Raw genomic sequence first — 21,252 nt, 5'->3', positions numbered from 1 at the left:
TGTCTGAATGCTTAAGAACAGCAGCTTGGGTTATGTAGCATAATAAAAAAAGAAACTCTAGATTTTTTTTTTTTTTCCAGTTGTGTGGCTAAACAAATTTTCTTTCATTCATGTGCTTTTGCAGTGTGGTAGGACAAACAAGGCAAAAGGTATTTGTCCTACAAACCAATGCAACAATAGATATCTAGTGTAAAAGGCTGTGGTATTGATCTTGATTTGTAATATTGACAACTGAGCCTGAATGCAGTCTGGTTGTTACGTGATGTACAGAATGTCCCACAACAGTGCATGTTAATGGGGGAGAGCACAGAGGAAGAGTGGAAACTGCTGAATTATTCTATTTTTTGGGGAGCAAATAGAAAGTGAGCGTGCTTATCAGAGTATCTCTTGCACTGTATATTTGCACTGTTATTTAATCTTAAGACTTCTTATATGAATGATTCCATAAATTCATTTACATTGGAGATTTGTTTTCTGCTGTTGCTTATGTAATGGTGATCTTGCATAGTTCATCTCAATGTGAAGATACCCAGAGTGCATGAGTAATTCTTGCTTGTGTCAGCAGAGAAGAAAAATATACAGAGTATATGGGAGTGGGGTATATATGTGGTCTTTCTTCGTGGACCAACTTAGAATAAGATGCCTTCATATGTACATGTGAAATTGTTGTGGTTTAAAATAAGCATATGAATACAGTCTTTAGGTTCTCATTTGGTCGATTAAGCTAAGCTAGGGCTCGACAAGTGGGTTGAAATTAGTGTATAGGCATCTCTTTTCAGGAACTGTACCCTTTGCTGTGGTCACCTCTGTAGGTGTACTGTGCATGTTTTATCCTTAATTTTACAATTGATTTTGTTCTCCTGTGCAGTCAGGACACACAGTGGGGCTTGAGAGCATACTGCTAATGGTATTTCACAGTCATAGGCAGTGCAAATAATGCAGTGATTTATGCTTTATAAAACTCTACAAGAGAGATTGAAGTAGAGAAATTCTCAGTCTGTTAATTATGTTTTAAAACCAACGACGTATTTGTGAACAACTTCACATTTTAAAAAGTGTTAGCATTATCACAGCACCCCTTTGCTCTTTCTCAAGATGCCAAGTCTTCCCTGTGCTTGAAGTGATTTATGTCTTTGTCCACGTTGTCAACAACCGCGTGGCGCTGAGGCTTCTAGGTTAAACTTAAATGTGCTGCATTAAGTGCTGCTTCTGTCTAAGGAAACAAAGACACGTCTCTCCACTGGAAAGAGCCTTTGTTTGCTGAAGTGACAAGCCAGTGCTGTCTGGCACTGTTTGCAGAGGGCTTTAGCGAAGGATATGCCTAGTATGGCTTCTTCCCACCTATTTTCCTTCCAAATTCAGGTCTTGGTTTTCAGTGCAGTTAGCTGTATTATGGTTTTCAGTGCAGTTAGCTGTATTATTGTTTGCCAGGTCAGGTGCTGACATAAATGAGGTTGGTGTTTTTCTCTCTCTGTCAATAAATATCAAACCAAGAACACTGAGATTACTTTCTAAGTGAATGTGTGTGCACCATGGGCTGCCTTTGCTTTGGTTCCAGGCATTATTGTTGGGTAAGATGCTGAAATATATCCTGTTCTGAGACTGGGTTTTCCAGTCCTAATGACAAGAACGCAGGAGGCAGATACACCACAGCAAGGGCTGATGTTCAGATTTTATTCCAAAGTTTGACTCAGATCCACTGAATTTCTCAGAAAACCACTTGAAAATATCAAACTGTCAATGTCATCATGGCCCCAAATTGCTAGAGTATTCTCTGAAATAGTCTGTATGAATTAGCATGGATGCCACTGATAACCTGAGTGGCACTTTGAGAGATTTGTTCTTCTCTTAATAATGAAAACCATTATCTGTTTAAATAAATGTTATGTGTGTATTATGGTTTGTCTTATTAATACCTGACTGTAAGTAATGAACAACAATAAAATGAAGAAATTTTTATTAATTCCCAACCAACCATGATTAAAGACGCTAAGGTGAGCACTTTTCTTTTAATTGTCTGATTGATTAATTGAAAAGGAAGATTTTCACATATTTAATTTCAGAACTCTGGATATATTTGGAAGGTTTATTGATATTCTCCATTGCGATCACTATGGGAGGAGTACCAGCGTGTAGGCTCTATCTGGACTTGGCCTCTGTAGTACTTGAGCATGCTGTGTTTGTTAAGGCACCACAGAATTCAAGAACAATACTGAGTTGAATTTTCTTTGCCTTTAAGCCCACAGCTTCTGAAGTTGTGAATTTCTATTTATCAGCCCTTAACTGTCCCAAATCCACAGTGTAAACAAAATAGTTTCAGTGTTCACATCCTGCACAAAGTTGACGTGCGGTGATTTTTGTTCGGTTTTAAACCAGTCAGTGAATGCGTGCACAAGGACACTGATAAACGTGACTTTCTGTCTGCATGTCTGTGAAGCTTGCTTGGGAGTCTGTTAAGTCCTTCTGTCAGTGTTGGAATAGATGGATACATAATCCAAATTATTTTTAAAATGAAGTAAGTGTGTGTAAAGAAAAAAATTGTAAGCAAATGATTCCCCCCCTGGATTCCCTACCCAAAATTAAAATGCGTAGTAGATTTATAACTTAAACATCACATCCCTAGTAACAGAAGCTCCATTTACATATGCACAAAAAGTAAAAGAGAATTACTTACATAAGCAAAATCCAATAGTTTACCATGAGACGAACCCATAGCCTGTGTGGCAAGTTAAATTTATTGCTAGCCTTTTGGTCAAAACCAAAAATTTGGTCTAAATATTTTCACCTTGGAATTTTAGATTTTGTTGTTTGCTTTTGAAAAATCAGATTGTACCAGACTGCTGCCTCTGGGATGTCCAAGTGCTTGACTGCTTGCTTTGATTGGAGGGTTGGATAGTGGGAATTCCAAACCCATGTACCCCTAGGGCTGGGTGTCTGTAGATGCCACTCTTCCACCACTCCTGTGTAACACTGAGCAACTTTGGACCAACTTTTCAGAAGTGGTCCTGTTTTCTTGATTCTCTGATGTGAAATACCTGGACCTTATTTGGAGGAGTGCCAAGCACTCACAGGTGCAACAAAACCCAGTATTGGATGTGTTTCAAACATGTAAGTTGCCATTCAATTTTAAGTATGTCAAAAGCGCTACTCCCAGGTAAAGTGTGTTGGGCGCTTGGTTGATCTTGAATACTTTTCCATGTTCGGAAGTTAAGGTGATGACATTTTACCTCCAAGGGCTTCTGCCTGGGTTTCTTCAATGCCTGAGAAGCCGTGAGGTACTGAAGCGCTGCCTCCTGTGGAGAAACCACCTGGCAGGGCCTGAAGCCTGCAGGTGGCTGGAATGAAGTGGTGTGTAATAAGGATGGCAAGACACCAGGGCATGTGCTGACCACCAGAGGTGAAACAAACTATTTGACATCTTCTGTTCTGTGCTGTTTTGCAAGGCTTCATTCAGTGGGGAGGGGAAAGATATTTGCTCGTAAAATTGTTAACAGCTACTTTATAATCCATGTCTGTATGAGGCAAAGGGTGCAATGATATTAACTGGGAAAAATACAGAGGGAACTATTTAACGCTATGGTAAATGCACACATAGAGAGTGATCCATTGGAGCAATTACAGCACAGCTTGGCCCTCTGAGAAGTCTGTGTTTCCTGAAGAAGATCAGAAGCTATTTACCCTGTCTGTTTTTCTTCCATTTATTCAGTGCTAATGCATTGGTCTGGTGCTTTCCTTCTTGCTGTCTTGTCTCTGTTTTTCCTTCATGCCTTTTAAAGGCATGAAAGCAGGCTTCACATTATCTTATTTACAATGGCTAAATTATAAAGTATACAGTAGCTCGATTAAACTTTGAGAAATAAAAAAACTTACCAGAATTACATCTCTATATACATTTGGCAATGTAAATGTGATTTTTTATTTTTTCCACTCCCTTTCACCTAGCTGCAGGTATTAGCACATACAGAAAGTAGGTGTAGAATAGGTGTAGTATAGAGTTTCTGCTGGTATTGCACAAGTGTTAATTTCATGATACAAGCTGCAAGATAACAGATTCCAGGTTTGAGTCTCTCTTTATAAAAGTAGCTACATTTTCTTACATCTGGTTGGGAAAGTGTGCTTTGTATTCCACATTCTCTGTACTAGAAAATCATGGAGTAACTTGTCCAGTGTTCTCTAATACTATCAGTTATGCATCCAGCAGTTAGGTTTATAGCCCTCACAGAAAGTGAAAAGTTCCAATAGGTTATAACTGTGCTATGTCAGAGAAGATAACTTTTTTTCATTTTTAAATTGTGGTGGGTTTTGTATTAACTAAAACAAGTTATACATTTGCTGCAAATAAATATGCAAACCCTTTGCCATTTTCAGAAGCAGACTTTGTTCTGATCTTTTCTAAGAAATGGTATAATGGATGAATAAAATGAACATTTCAAAATTTTTTGTTAGTGTCTGGCATTACTAACATACATAAATAAAATGATCAATTTTATTTATAACACAGATTTGGATTAAAAACTGCATACAGGATATAGGGGAGCATAATACATTTGCTGGTTTTTGGAGCAGTAAAAATCCACAGATGGATGCAAATCTGAGATATTAGGTTTGGAAAACTAGAAACATTGAGTGAACTCTTGAAGCTTTTGGGAAGGGCTCCTCTGCATTGTCTCTCTTAACATGCTTACTGGCGTGTTCAGGAACATGTGGCCCAGGTTTGTGTAGGGGGAAGGTGAGTGAGTTGGAATTGAAGGCTTGGATCCATGATGTGCTATTTATCCTCTAGGTGACTGTGTAAGAAATAGCCTTTTTTTTTTTTTTTTTTTTAAGTGCAGTTTCTCTATTTCTATTCCCAACACTCCCAAGTATCTTTTTATATTGTAGCAACACTTATGCTGAATGACAGATTGATATGTTGAATAGTGTGTCTCAGAGGCATTTTTTCTATACAATTACCATCGGACTTCTTAGGTGTCTAAAATAAAACTCTCAAACTTGAAAACTGTTATTCTGCGTACCCTGTAACAGTACCAGGCGAGAAAAATAAAAACCAAAAAGTCAGGGCAATGTAAGAGAAGGTATAGATTCAATTTTTTTCCCATAGACTCCCAGCTACTTCTGGTGTCTCTTGGAAGAGATCTTTAGAAATACTCCAGAGAATTTGCTTTCATAGTAGCTATGATTCTTCCAAATTGACTCATGGCAAAAAGTTAGTCTTAAAATCTTCTGTCCCATCTGCCAACTTCTCAACATTTTACAGGAAACTCTTCCCAAGAGTGTCGTTATATTCACACTAGTGTGCTGGTTAAAAGAACTCTGGCCGTCATTGGGACACTTGCCATCTGCAATGTGGAGAGAATTACTGTCTCTAATACAGTAACTGCTGGGAACCCCAGTGGGAGATGTGCCCCCCCCTTTGTGATAGGTGATTCATTTGAAATAAAAGCCTAGTTATTAGTCTTTAGAGCATGCAATTTGCATTTTAGACAGAACAAAATGGTTTAATGGTATTAAAGGATGAGATTATAATGATAAGGCAGGACTAAGGAAAACTTAAGGTTTTCCAGAGTGAGCTGGATTTAAGAGCAGTCAAGTTGACTTGTGAGATTGACTGCTGAGGTACGTTTCTTTGTTCAAGAAATAAAGGGACCAAATCCCCTTCAAACTTGTTCATATGGTAATTTTATGCTATAAAAAATGTCCTATAGTTTCTGGTCAACCCTGGAGGAACTGCAAAAGCAGAATCCCCTTCCTGTGATCTGTGATAGTGTCTTATAGAGGGAACTAGATTCTGTACTTTCCATCTGTTCTTTAGTGCTGTCAGCTGCCAGGCACTAACTCATCCTCCTGTTAAGAGTAGCAAATCCCTTTTTTTGTTGCCTGTTTCTGTCCTGGATTTGAGGCTTGCTGGCTACCCAGCTGCAAGAGAGGACTGAAGGAGAAAAGCTGCCGCTGTTAGCAGTGGAAAGATCTGCAGGATGACTTGTGAGAGTGGGTACTTAAACAGGCTGGTGTCATTTTTCTGTGCAGAATTTTCGGATTGCTTCTGCTTCTCCTGATTCCTGTGCTGCCCAAGTGGTAAAAAGTAGGTAATTGCATCATTTATCTTGTGAAACTAGAACTTGCATTCTATCCTATATGTAGGATGGTTAGGTTTAATATTCCTTCAGATAGCATCCCTATCAGTTTTTTTTCCAGAATATGTAGGAAATTGTTATTCTCATATGTTCTTCCTGGACAATATTATATTTCCAGGTTTAGAGTGATCGAGCAGATGAACAGACTACTGGGACAATAAGACAGTATTCTCATTGTTACTGAACTTTTGTGTTGCCTGGATACTGGTTTCAACTAAATACATTTGGTTCATACTTATGATTTTTAAAGAGATTTAATTAGAAACAATGACATTTGTATAACATTCCTTAGCATTGCATCCAAAAATGGTGACAAACTTTGAAGGATAAACTGGATGGTGAATTTCTACTGCTTGCTAAAATCATTCTGAGATTTTTCACAGTCAAATTAATCACCTTTTTACTTAAGAATAAATATTCTGACAAAATGTAACAAACTTTGAAAATAGTTTCAGAGTGAGAATGCTGGAGTAACTGGTATCTGTGGACCTCTGAAATTGTTTTCCTTATCATCATTTTGTTTTTGATGTAGAAACATGAGTGAGTTTTCTTCCATCCATCTGGTGACCGCTCAAAATATTTATACCTAGGAAATACAGCTGAGTTTGTGTTTTGATTGCATGATTGGATTGGGGAACTCTTAAAATGTATCCATGGTATCTCTGATACATGGGTTTGTCAGGAGTCTGTTCACTGATACAGCTATTTAGCAGAGAGGATGATCATACGATGCCATTTTCCTTCCCATAGTTAATTTTCTAGGCATCGAGGCAAACTAATGTAATTAATTATTGGTGAAAATTCTGAAATATAGTATTCCTTATAAAAGAAGCTGAGTAACCTCTTCATTTGCTTGTATTGATTTCATCAGTTTTAAAAAATGTCCAGAAGGGGAGAGAATTGCTGCTACTTTCAGTACTATGGAGGAAATAAATAGCATAGCAGATAATAAATGTGTATTGACAGCAGAAGCATAGATGTATATCACAGTGAGTGCTGAGAGGGAAATTGAAGAAGCTTTTATATTCTGGCAGTCAATATATTATTTGCCTGCATTCTACTTCACCTGGAGGACGTAAGGATTCATCCGAACTCCTTCCACACCTTTTCCAAGTCTGTGGGGCAATGTTGAATGAAATCGTTATCCAGAAAGAGGACTTGATATGAGAATAAGTACATGGTGGAAAGAAGCAAAAACTGCTTTGCAGGTACAGATTTTAAATCTGAAAAATGGCAAAATATCAGAATTGCTTAGATGATACTGTTATTATGGGAGTGGGTTACAGTATTTATTTGCATAGTGCTGTGAAAGTAAATCTTACACGTAATAATTTTCTTTTTTAAAAAATGTATTTTGCCCATTGCATCACATTATTTTTGAAGTATGTAAATCTAAAATTGCATACCACATGAAAGTAAACAGCGGGAACATGAACAGGCTTAAAAAACTGAATGGAAACCTAGAACTAATATCCATCATTCTAGTGTCTGCCATGTCTCCAAAATGAATTTAATATAAACATACTTTTGCCCCTCACCTTGCTAGCTGGTGAGATGATGGTTGTAATTTTGTACTGTGCTACCAGTTTTTCCATTCTGCATTTGTCTGATGTAATACATGAGGCTTACAATTAATTACTTTCCCCAGTATGTTCCCAAAAAAAGGTAACATGACAGGGTCATCAGTAAGTTATATCTGGGGTGTGCAGTATTTTGAATTTGTGTTTACAACAAGTAAAAGTTTATTGGAGGGTAGTATTACCAAAAAGAAAAGTTTCTTAACTTTTTTAGTAATGGCAAGTGAATTACGAAGATGTGAGGGATGAACGGAACGTGATACCAATTATTTAATTCAACTGTAATAACTTTTAGTGTGTCTTTGTACATGGAAAGTAAATCCTGGTTTCTAATTTACTAATCCTCTTTATTTAGTAACTTAGATTATGTTGTGCAAAGTAGTGTTCTTGTGAAATATTTAATGAGAAAAATGTAATTAATTAAGTGACACAGTGCATTTATATAGCTTCTGCAGACTTCAGTAATGAACATGAACACTACATTATCTCTCCTTAGGGGGCCTTGTGAAAAAGTTTTCCCTATTGTAAGCATACAATTCCAATAATGTCAATAACATTATGAAAGTTACCTGCCAAGATAGCATTACAGTGTATACAAACTACTATAAGACTCTCTTTAGTTTGATGAAGCCACCCAGGATGAATAAACAAACAATATGTGTGCTCATATCAGAGTTTCATCAGAGGGTTGTGTCAAGATGACTGTGAATCAGCTAATATTACTTCTTATAGAATCATAGAATAATTTCAGTTGGAAGAGACCCTCAGGATCCTTGAGTCCAACCATAACCTAACTCTAGCACTAAACCATTTTCCTAAGAACCTCGTCTAAATGCCTTTTAAACACCTTCAGGGATGGTGACTCCACCACTTCCCTGGGCAGCCTGTTCTAATGCCTGACAACCCTTTCTGTGAAGAATTTTTTCCTAATATCCAATGTGAACCTCCCCTTGTGCAACTTGAGGCCATTTCCTCTTGTCCTATCACCTGGAAGAACTAATTCCCCTACTGAAGATATTAGGAAAAGCTATTCATGCATTGTCTTATGCCATGTGTGCAGCCTCTTGCTTAAATGATATTTAAATTCTGATAAGCTTTTTTTAAATAAGCATATGTTAAATGAAAAGAATCAAGTGAATATTACATTTTAATTATGTTAAGGAATAGAAATCTAATACATTATATATTAAGAGACAAGGAGGTTTATTTTATGTGTCTAGCTTTTCTTCCTCTGAGAACTTTTTCTTCATTATTCCTTTATTAAAGCTTCACTTGGCATGTAAGTTCCAGTAGTGCTTTGACAAAACTGCAGTACAGAAGTTGGTATGCATTAGAAGAATTACACTATTTTTCTGTCAATGTGCAGGCATTGAGGATGAAGATGTCATTATATTCTCATTAAATTACTTATTATCCAAGTGCCAGTTTTAACTTTATATTACTGCTCAGTGTGTTACACTAGTAGCATTAAATGAAATAAAACAACGTGGCCACGGGTGAATTTCTTTCCCAAGTGTCCCACAGGAAAATGTAGCAAAATAGTTAATAAAAAACCATGGAAATGCTTTGATGAAAACCTATAAAACCAGATAGTCATGAGGGGAAAAAAAAGGAGACCTGCAGGTAAGACCTTTATTTGGCCTTCGAAGCTTCGCTTTACTGAATATTTGATGTAACAGACTGCAGGTCTCTGCAGTACAGGTCTGACCAAATCCCTGTTGGCAGCCAGGAGTTGTCCTTTCTGGGACTCGAAGTGATTGAACCTCCCTGACATCCCTGTCTGGTAGAGGGGGAAGCAGAGACAGCAGTGAACACAACGAACAATTAACTCAAACAGCACTGTTACACTATTTTTCAGAATGCTGTTACTCCACCAGCAAAGTAATCCAAGACAAAGTTCTGCCAGTAAAGCAAGGTATTTTAATCAACCTTCACTCAGGAAGAGCAGCACGGAATTTAACAATATGACTCAAATTTTGCATGCAATAAACCCTCCATTTAAACTACTATTGGAACATAAGCGAATAAGGTCTAAACTAACACCGTTGCATCTGTGCCCTTGCTGTTTGAATAACTTAATGATATAAAGGATTTGATAGTGTTGGCCTCCTCACACTTCTTCCAAGGGATGCGGTTAACCTGTGGATGAGATTTAACTGACACTGTTATCTACAGACAAAAAAATACCAGTATGTGTGGTCTAGATTTTGGGAACCATAGAAAACAGTAGAAATATTTCATATAATAACCAACTGAGAGAGGGGAAAAAGGTGTGGAAGAGAATCCACAGTTCTGTTTATGCACCAGAGATTTTCTACAGGGCTAATGTGTGCAGGGCTGGAACAAATGGAAAGGATGAAAAAATAGTGACTGAGAAAACAGATGGGTACTGGGGCAGGAAAGGGAATGAAAACTAGATTAGAAAGGAATAACAGAGTTATTAGTTGGAAGAAAAACATGAAAAGTGTTATACAAAATAGCTAGTTCATTTTTTAGATACGTAGTCCCAGGAGGTGATATGTTGCTATCTAGTACACTGACAACAATGTTGAACAATTATTGAAATGATCTTCAAATTAATGCATAATTGTGATATCTGAAAAAAAAATATATATCTGAATTAATGTATTGTGCAAGAGTATTTTTGGAAACCAAAGCACTCTGGTCTGTTCACTATTGATATTGATGCATCTTAAAACTTTCAACCAAAATTTTCCAAAATGGGATATGGAGAAAAAATTCCTATCTTCATGCTTTGATATCTGATTTTTCAAAAGGACTTGAGTAGGCCAATAGTTCTCTGAAGGATCTACAGAAGATATTGTGCTTTTTCTGTCACTCAAATGTGTTTATTTAAAGTAATACTTTATGAACTTTGATTCTTGATTCAAAAAAACACTTAGAATCTTGGTCAAGGCCCAGTAGGTTTAAGGTACGTGCTTCAAACCAGGACCTGCTTCAGTGCTTGCTTGAGTTGAGGTACCAAGAAAGCAGTGTTTTCCCCTTAAAAATCTCATTGTAATAGCAAAAGAACATCTTTGCAGAGACTAAAAAACAGCTCTATTCTGAGAGAAAGCTGCTTGCTGATTCGCAAAAGCAAATGTTAATGGATTTACACCCTTAATGACTGGTGTACAATAGGGATAAAAAATGAGAAGAGAAATGCTGAAGTGATTGCAGTATGATTACATCCAAATTATACTGCTCGTTTCTTTCAGAACAGAAAACAATGGCAGGCTAATGAGAGCTCTACTTTTTCTTAATACAATAAAGCTATTAACCAACTGGATCTGCAAACTTCTGTTTCTGCAGTTTGCATCTGTTCAAATGGCATTATAGAGATAAAACAGTTAATTTCTATTAGCTCACGAAGTCACATAAAAGCCTAGAAAACTACTGTGGATGCAGTTATATTTTTCGGTGATGCATTACTTCATCCAGCCTTAGGTCTAAAATAATAGCATAAAGTCACTATCTGGCCATTATCTTCTTTCACTAATATGCTGCTTTTTCAAATCCCATCATAAAATTATTTATGGATTATTTGCAGAATTCATTCCCTTCTTTATATCAGGTTTCAATAAAGATAATAGCAGTCAGGGACAAGACAACACTAAATGTCTTCATGCAACACTGCTTTTGTGCAGTAAAATAATCTTATCACTTCTGGGAATGACACTGAGCAACTTAAATTATGGGCAGGCAAGCCTGAAGTAGAATGCAGGGTTTTATGTCTGTAAGCTTAGTGGTGATTATATTTAAGTCAGCCAGGGCTGTAATCTGAGACTGGCATTTTCTGATTAATATTTGCTGGGGTTGGGCGTTGGGGGCAGGAACAGGAACCAGGAGGTACCTTTTCCCCTCAACTGGAAAATGTCAGCATCTCATTTTGAAACATTTCATTTTTGCGTTTCTTCTTTTGTTTTAATGGACTACTTCAAGGACCTCCAAAATGAGAAGGCAGCTTTTGACAGTGGCAAAGACTGTGTCTTCATGTGTTTTCCTTTAAATAAATCTCTGACTGTATGTAGTGCTGTCCTGCAAATCCCAGTGAAACCCAAATTCCTTACCTTGCTGCTGCCTTCCTGCACTGGCTATCCTAAATGTGGGGAAGAGTGATGGAGATCTCCTGTCAATCTCTACATGTTTGTTCTGTCCACTTCTAGTGTGTGTGTGTGTGTCTTGTGCTGATAGGAGATTTGGGAAGCAGATGCGAGGCAGCGCTCATGACACTGTGGTTGTGTAGCCAGATCGTCAGTAAAATGCTGTGTGATGGATGAGACTGGCATGCAAGTGAGAGTGAGTTGAATCAAAGCTGAGGAACTCAGAGAAGATGTTAGTTGGCAGAGGGAATTGGCCAAGATCTGTCAGGCATGATATCAGCTGCTGTGGCTGAGCATTGGGCCTCTGTCACTTGTGTTGTGAGGCTGGGTGTGCGGTGGCTCCTGCCTGCAACTGGGTTGCAGAAGCAGCAGCCGCCACGGGCTCCATTTCTGTTTGGCCAACTGGCCTGTGTTACTGGACTTGGTCAGAGCTGTATCTTTCCAACAGGGTACAAGGTCTTGCAGTTATTTATTTATTCATTTTTTGTGTGGTTTGCTTTAACATGAGTTCATTAGGCTTAATCTACAATGTAATTACCTTTCTTCAAATAGTTAGGACCTACAACCTGAGTACTGATACTATGGGAGATAAAAGAATATGAATTACTCTTTTTGTTATCTAAATCCCTGTGAAGTAGCTATAGGCACAAACAAATGCTGGGTTGTTTTTTTTTTTTTGAGTCTCCTTAGGAGTTTGTTGTTCTTGTTAGTTTTTCTCCTAAGTGTACACTGTGTTGGATTTGTTCAGTCATTCTCCCTAGCCTTTCACCAAGAGCTATATATAACCTAGTAATAAAAGCACTGTCTTCCATGACTGCGTTGACACAAAGGAACAACTCATGTGTGTTCATGACAGTCAGAATGTGTTGTACACTGCTGTTCATTAGGGAAAAAATTACAGCGTGCCAGTACTTCACATCTAAAGAATGTGTTTAAAAATAGGAAGTGGTTCTAGAGAATGTCCAGGCTCACAAATAACAGACATGCTGCATTTTATCTCTGTTTCCTAAAGAAACGCCCCCTGAATGGTGAACTGAACTTTGGTCGAGATAGTGGGGTGTTAGGATTCAGAATAACTGACGACGAGCTGTTGGAAACACCAGGAAAGGTAATGATTATTTTGTGTTGAGGATCCTCCTGAATGTGTTGGTGAGATTTGTTTTGTTTGTTCTTAAAGACCATCATTGCCATTACAGTAAGTCCAAAAGCAGTACTCAAGTATTCCTGAATTTACTCTAAGCCATAAGATATCTCTCAGTGATATAAGCCTTGTAAAATAGGAGCGATTAGTTTTCCAGACCTCATCAGTAATTCAGACCTTGATTACAGTTCTTTTAGTCTTTATGTAGGAAATTCAGAAGAGGTAGAGAGATTAAGAATAGTTCTTTCATTTTTATAAACCAATTTTAAACTGTTAGTGAAATTTTGAAATCAAACTATTACCTATTTGTTCCACTGTCATGGATTATGCAGATTGAAAATGTTAGGCCCTCAAAACAAATATACTGAGTCAATACATGTATTTAGTGTGTGTGATATTTCAGAACTTTATTACTTCGGTATAAAGGCGCTGGGTATTTTCTTTTGAATTGCTTCCATTACAGTCATGGTGGTAGCAAATGGATACTTTGTTAGCTGTCCAGTGGTGGGAAGCAGAAGAAAAAACATTTTTTTCTCTGGCAGCAGCAGGGGCCTCATACGTCTGGTAACATGGGTACAGATGTATATGATCAGGTGGTCACACAGGCTGAAGCACTGGGCAGCATTGTTAGGCAAGGAAATATATGTTACATATCTTGGCTTGTGTGGACTTAAGTCCCCTAGCAGGGATCATTCCACTGCTTTATAATCCTCTTGATAGACCTGCATTAACTAGATGAACATAAATTGAACTTAATGGCAGCATTTATCTGACATTTGTGGCAGTATCATGGTTTCTGGCCAGACATGCAGTAGAAAAGGAAAGTGGGGCCTCTGTAAAGAATAACCAGGGGAAGAATAACTGTGGCTGGGGGTGACAGAGAGAGAGGGATGTGGCCTTGGTGCAGCTCTGGGACATGCTTGGCCATTGGGATGTTTTGTGAAGCTTTTTGTCATGAAGATGCTCAGCCCTAGTAGGTATCTCAAAAGGGAAAAGCTGCTGTGACAGAAATAATTCATTCATTTGAAATTTTCAGTCTTGAACTTACCTCTTGCTAGCCGATCTGGGAATTTCTTAATTGGACTTGTAGTAATATTCAATTTTTCGGTGTATGCAAGGTGATAACTCCTATTATTTTCCTTTTGTTTCAGATCAGAGTGTAAGTGGTGTTGCACAGTTGAAAGTTTCATAGTTGGAGAAAAGATAAATACTTGTCTGAAATGGGGAAAAATATCATGCTGCATATACAGAGAAAATTGCATGTGTTTTTTTAGGAATGACAAAAATAACAAGAGTAAATATTGAACCACATTAACACACTTGCAAATGCAGTGTAGATATGAAAGAAATATTTCAGATGGAATGATTTACTTTTTGCAAAACCAACACAAGGCATCTAAGTCACCTGTTTATTGGGACTCACTATGAACCAGTAATGGGACGTAGCTATGAAGAAGGGAAAGTGTAGGATATGCCAGGCAAGGTATCACAGTATCACAGTATGTTTGGGATTGGAAGGGACCTCAAAAGATCACCTAGTCCAATCCCCCTGCTGGAGCAGGAACGCCTAGGTGAGGTTGCACAGGAATGTGTCCAGGCGGGCTTTGAATGTCTCCAGGGAAGGAGACTCCACAACCTCCCTGGGTAGCCTGTTCCAGTGCTCTGTTACCCTCACTGAGAAGAAGTTATTTCTCAAATTTAAGTGGAATATCTTGTGTTCCAGCTTGATCCCATTGCCCCTTGTCCTATCATTGTTTGCCACTGAGAAGAGCCTGACTCCATCCTCGTGGCACTCACCCTTTATATATTTATAAACATTAATAAGGTCACCCCTCAGTCTCCTCTTCTCCAAACTAAAGAGCCCCAGCTCCCTCAGCCTTTCTTCATAAGGGAGATGCTCCACTCCCTTAATCATCTTTGTTGCCCTACGCTGGACCCTCTCCAGCAGTTCCCTGTCCTTCTTGAACTGAGAGGCCCAGAACTGGACACAATATTCCAGATGGGGTCTCACCAGGGCGGAGTAGAGGGGAAGGAGGACCTCTCTCGATCTACTGACCACCCCCCTTGTAATACACCCAAGGATGCCATTAGCCTTCCTGGCCACAAGGGCACAGTGCTGGCTCACGGTCGTCCTGTTGTCCAGGTATTTCCAGTAGGCATAAAATTATTAATACTATTGTATTAGGTCACTGATGAGAATACTTCTGTAGTTTTACCTGTAGTTCTTGCCTCTGTTGTTCAAGAAGTGTGAATTTAAACTGGTGCGGGTAAAAGTAAAGGCTATGAACTGATAATAGCCAAGGAGAGACAGTTTTATGAGAGATTTGGAAGAACTTGGCTTGTGTAGCCTAGGACAATAACAACTTAGATTGTAGTCTCCAAAAATGTTGAAGGGGTAAACATCAGGGAGGGGATAAGAATTAGTTAAGCTTAAGGATGATGTTGGTACTAAATCAAAATAGTATAAACTGACCCTGAATAAACTTACCCTGGAAATTAGGAGAGTGTTTCTAATTCTCAGAGGAGCAGGACTTCAGACTGCTACTAGGTTCAAAGGTGCAGGACAAAAGAGAAGTATGGTAAAAGTGGGCTTTACTGGATTGGTGGATAATCTCAGATGATGTCCATGATGGCAGAAGCAAGGATGGAAGCAAAGGCCCAGGAAGTTTCCTGCAGTTTTGCTTTTGTTCCTGTGCACATATTCAGATTGTTGTTTCACTGAAGAGAACCGAAAGGATTATCTGAAGTACTTTGCTTATCACCCTGGAGTGTTTTCATAGACGACCATTATTTCTATTCCAAGCCATTGAGGAAATAAAGAGTTGATAGTTCCTTTTCTTAAATGATTGTCATCAATATATTTTCAATTGGTGAGGTAAGCCTCATTGGTGTGCCAACTTTTAGAGTGAAATTTAGCAAGCTGAAATACTCAAGCTAGTGCAAGCTCTTCAAGACTTGTGAGTTGTGCCTCTGCTCTGGCTTTGCCAACAGCAGTGGTGACAATAAACGTGTATGAGAAGATGCAAGAAGCAGTAGCAGCCTAGGAGGAGAGGCAAGGATGGAGCACTGAGAAAGTGATGACAGGGAGGTGATGCATCCTTGGCTGTTCTGGGCAAGGACAGATGAGGTGGGCAGCATCAGCAGGCAATGATGCAGCTTTATGTGGCCGGGAGGGGCAACAGGCAAGGTCAAGGGTGAGAGGTGAGAACAAAGGGGAAAAAGCTGAGAACCCAAGGCTGGTAGGACAGTCCTGTGAGAGGTGTAAAGAGGTACACGGGAAGAGGATAAAGTAGTAGCAGTGTCACATCCCAAAGAGCAAGGTGAACAATGGGGTGCATTTGCTTCCTAGTGCACTTGAAGTTGACTGTAGAAAAGGATTTTGGGAGGATGATATTCTAGATCACAGTGAAGTTATTCTGTTCTGGTATACGGATTTGTTGTGTCTGCTGAAAAGGTGGGAAGTACATGTGGATTTCTGACTTTTGAACTACTTTCTGCAATGCTTTCTTCTCTAGATATTTTTTCTAAACTTTTTTTTTTTTACTGCATCTTATCTCATGTCTTGGTTGGACTCCCTAATGTGGACCTTATAATGAGAAACTTTACTATAAAATCTGTGGTGGAGGCACGAAGTTCTCTCTATAATCTTGTGTTATTCAGGAAATCTCTGTTTAATCTGTATTTTGTTGTTCTTAGGCTGTATGTGTGTGCTATGGACACAGTCATTATGCATTCATAGTTGTTCAAGATGGTTGTGCTGTAGGCAGTCAAAACTTCCCATGGCCATGTGCAGGCCGAAAATTATACAAGTTGCCTCTGGGCAGTCTGGGAAGCCCATCCCCAGCTCTCATGGGCTCTCAAACCTCTGTAAAAATACCAGATGTGGCTGGCTATCACAGTTGTAATGTATTGATTACTTTCAACAAGCTATTATATCAGGGGAAACAAAACCAAACCACAAACAACCCCTATAAACAACAACAACAAACAAAAACAAACAACACAACAACAACAACAAAAATTTAAAAACCCCACAGAGTGGCTTGTATATGCAGTCCAAAAGAAATCCAGATATTTAAGTAGTAGAGTCTCATGTTTCCCTTTTTTCTGTTCTTGAATGCTTTGCCTGGTTTCCCTTACCATATCTAAGAAAAAGCAACTTTTGTGTAAGGTAGTGACAACTTCTGAACAAACAAGAAACATTTAAGCCTTTCCTTTTATTTGGGCTCCCCAGTTGTGTTCTTTGCCTCCTACCCCAATGTGGAGAGTCTGAGAAACCAAACTATAATGCAGAAGTTGTAGCAACTCTATTTCTTATTGAGGAATAGTGCCAGAAAAACATCACATTGTGTCTTGACTCCTTATGGATGTGGTAAATCCTTGAAGAAATTCCATAGGTTATAAGGATGTGTATGTACCTATATCTGTATATGGAAACCTTCTGAAAGGGACCTACTGAAAACGCCTAATGCCTTTTTTTTTTTTTTCCCCCCGTGCATCACCTTTAGGTGTAAGGTCCTGTGTGCCTTTAATAGATTTTGCTGAATTAATTTTTGGGGGTTCCTGTGTGTTAATTGTTCTGCCTCTCACTCATGAGTTATGATCTTCCTTTTAATAATAATACAAAAGTGACAATAGTTGGAAAAGGACTATGCTAGTCTTTCAGATGCTGATATATAGGATGTGTTCTGATAATTATTGACAAAATGCTGGAAAGATTCAACTGCTTTTAAATGTACAAAAGTGAAGAGGAAAAGAGAAGGGGGAACAGTGTGATAGTCTGTACAAACTTATATTTAATATATGAGGTTAAATCAAGAGTAAATATTATGTTCTGTATTCTTTTACAGATCAGCTGAACAATGTGATGCTTAATCTGTGGATCCACACAGATTGTGTTGTCAGCATTATGTGTGTGAGCTTTTTATAAGGATGAGGTTATCTAAGGTTATTACCTTATTTAAACAGATAAACTGTCAAGTTTGAAGATAGTGTTGTAGGGTTTTTTTAATTATGTGATGCTATCAAATCACTTCGGTTAACAACTGCTTCCTTAAGCTTGTATAAGAATGTGAATGAATTATGTAATATAATGATTTTCCAGCTTTGCAATGCAGAGGTTATTACTCTTCCTACCACAACTATCCCTCTGCCATATTACTCTTCAGGAGTTACATGAGAGTGAGCCTTTAGGACAGACTCCAGGAAATAACCAAACAATAATTGACTCTCAGTATGTTGGAAGCAATTGACAGCTGAATGCCACTCTTCTCGGCCTATTAACAAGAATGCCTTAAAAGGTGATGGAATGTTTCCTGCTGCCTTTGCCTGTGTAACTGTTAGCTGTGGTTAGAAGTTTATCTAGCAATAAGAGTGCAAAAAATTGCTGTATAAATATCTGTTGAACAGTGTGCAGTTATGTAACTTGGCACTTAAGGGCTGTGATAAAGGAGAGTAGTGATGATGTAAGGAATCTGTGCAGCGGGTGCTTAGCATTACCCAAATGTTATTAAAGACTGCCACTTCTTCTCTAATGAAAGGTAACACATGAGGCCTCTCAAGAGTAGATGGAGCTTTTTTTTTTTTCTTTAGTGTTTCATTAAAAAATGACACTGCTGAGAAGAGCTTGGAAAGTTTAGTCTGGGGCATTCTGTCTGTGTTGATTCAGGGGGAAGAATGCCATCTCCAGAATCCTTAATCTTGCCTATTAAAACGGCTGTGTCATGCCAGCGGTGCTCTGATGTTGGTAGACAACTTTTACTCTCAGCTTGTGAAATCTGATGTGCTTGGCCTTTTCTAAGGAAATCTCCTAAAAGCTGTTTCAGAGCAGACTGCTTTTCTGTTGTACTAAGGAAATTGCATCTGTAAGCTCCTTTCCCCAAAATTGTCCAGAAAAAAAGATTAAGATGCACAACCTTGTCTTTAAGTTGCTTTTATAATCTTTTCTAGATTAACTGTAAGGGAGTGGGGGAAAACAGAAATAAAAAGGATGTAACATGGAGATAAGTATTCGGTCAAAGCGTTGTAGAGGGGACCGAAAGAGCAGCTGCTGCAAAGCAAAAACTTCACAGACTGCCACCCAACCAACCCATGAACAACAACAAGACCACACCAAAAACCTCACCAAAAAATCAAGTCAGGAGGGGGTTTGTCTGTCTATCTGTTTGAACTCAGTTACTCTACACTCTGTGTACTGACTGCAGCTCTCATCACTGTTCCTTAGGCGGGGAGGGAGATGTTCTTTTTGCTTCCATGAATAATGGATATTGAAAATTTCTTTTTGAAGATGCTTCGTTTAGCATTCTTTCCTCCATGTGGGACAATCATCTAGATGTGTGGGCAGGGTCTAACAAATTTCTGTAGGCTTGTATTTAATATCTAAGCTTCCACTGACGAGCTGTGTTTCCAGAATGCAATTAAAAAAGTTAAATGAAAGAATGAAAGAGATGTTAAGTGAAACAGAAGTAAACAACTTTGAACTAGTAAAGCAAAACAGAAAAATTGTTTTTCTCTAGAAAAAACAGACAGGATCAAGACACAATGAAAGAGAAGGATCAGGGATGCCAGGAAACAAGACTATTTCTGACCGCAGTGGCCAGAATCATAACACAAACCAGCTCTTCACCTGGCATCAAGTCACGTTGGCAAGATGCAGAGACCCTGCACATCTTACCAGCCCTCACATGACACTCAGAAGCATACTCCTGACTGGCAGATAGCAGTGAATGTCAGTGGCAGATGCCTGGAGCCTAGGGATTAGAGCATTATTTCTGTATTTATATAAGCGCCTCTCCTCCAGTGCTTCTGAAGCATGTAAGAAAGGAAAAATGTCTGCACATTGTCTTTACATCTCAGTAAGAGGGACAGAGCCATGTAGGACCTGGGGTTTTCCTTCATGAGGGAAGGAGATACTGCTGAAATTTTGTAGCTTTCATTGTGACTTGAAATTTGAGTTCTGGCTGGATTCGGAGGAACTGAGGACAGAGTCCCCAGAGAATCTGCATGCCTTGCTGTGAAGCCAGACCGTTGGCAGAACAAGCCCACGTGGCACCATGCTTGGCTGGTGGTCTGGCAAATCTGGCAGAGCCATAGACAGAAAAAGGCAGAGAATGGCAGGAAGGCTGCCAGTGCGGCAGCTTTCCTTGCACCGGGGGGAGCAAGGGGCTTGGAAGGTCTGGGAGTCCATTCAGTCTGGGGAAGGAGGGGGGCAGTTCAGCTGGTGTGCAGTTGGGAACCTTGGGCATCTCAAGGCAGAAAGGGTGGGAAGTTTCTTTAGCTTTCTCAAGGGAAATGGAGAGTTTTTCAAGTAAAATCAAAGTTTTCATATGCTGTGATTATTTATTATTATTATTAAGGTGAGAAAGAAGGAATTTTTCATGATGAGAATGATGAAACAGTGGCCCAGGTTGCCCAGAGAGGTGGTAGATGCCCCATCCCTGGAGACATCCAAGGCCAGGCTGGAGGGGGCTCTGAGCAACCTGATCTAGTTGAAGATGTCCCTGCTTATTGCAGGGGAGTTGGACTAGATGGCCTTTGAAGATTCCTTCCAACCCAAACTATTATGTGGTTCTATTATTATTTTAGGACCACATTTTCCCCTAACCAAAAATAAAACTGGATTTTATTGGAAAAATCCTGACCTGATAGTTGCATGTTTTCATAGTTTGAAAAAGAATTGTGTGTTTGTGTCTGTCAGCTTTGGAAGGAGGTGAATATGCAATGAAAGTGTTTTTCTTTTATGCATCCCTTTGATGTTGTAATCTTTCTGGCCCACATCACCTCCAACTGTATGTTTGTTCCACCTGATATGCAGATTTGAGACTTCTGGGATTGAGTTGCATTTCTGATGTGCCTTGTGTGGTGAGACTTAGAATCAGAACCCCTAATTATTGAACAAAATAATCTTTGAGAGTATTTTGGGTAGTGTCTGGAAAGTAAATATGTAAGAGGCTTTTAAATATTTTAGAAAACATCTCAGAACTTCCTCACAGGTTGCAATGTATTGAAGCTTTTATTTTTTCATCCTAGGCAAAACTTGTCAGTGATTTTGGGAGAATTCAATGGGTCATGAGAAAAAAACCCAAAAGGCATTTTTCTGAGCTTTGCTGCTTTATCAAAAGTAGTTTCAGTATTTCCAGTGATGTGTCAGTGAGAACATTGGGGAGGCAGAAGAGTAATGATGAGACGGGACTTTTTCAGAATACTATTAGAAGTAGATGGGAATTATGGAGCAAAATCGTTTTGAAAGTCAGAGATCAAATAAAATCTGTATGTGTACAAAAATTCTTATTAGAGCA

At 38.8% G+C, this 21,252-nt stretch overlaps 1 protein-coding gene across 13 annotated transcripts in view; it reads left to right on the top strand.

Moving 5' to 3' along the window:
- RYR2 (ryanodine receptor 2) overlaps positions 1-21,252 on the top strand; it is a 395,394-nt gene that overhangs the window by 28,159 nt on the left and 345,983 nt on the right. The window lies entirely within an intron of this gene.

The sequence above is a fragment of the Patagioenas fasciata genome, chromosome 3 (genome assembly GCF_037038585.1).
Source record: "Patagioenas fasciata isolate bPatFas1 chromosome 3, bPatFas1.hap1, whole genome shotgun sequence".
Lineage (NCBI taxonomy): Eukaryota > Metazoa > Chordata > Aves > Columbiformes > Columbidae > Patagioenas > Patagioenas fasciata.
The sequence above is the reverse complement of the archived record's forward strand: the minus strand, read 5'-3'. Positions and strand labels throughout refer to the sequence as shown.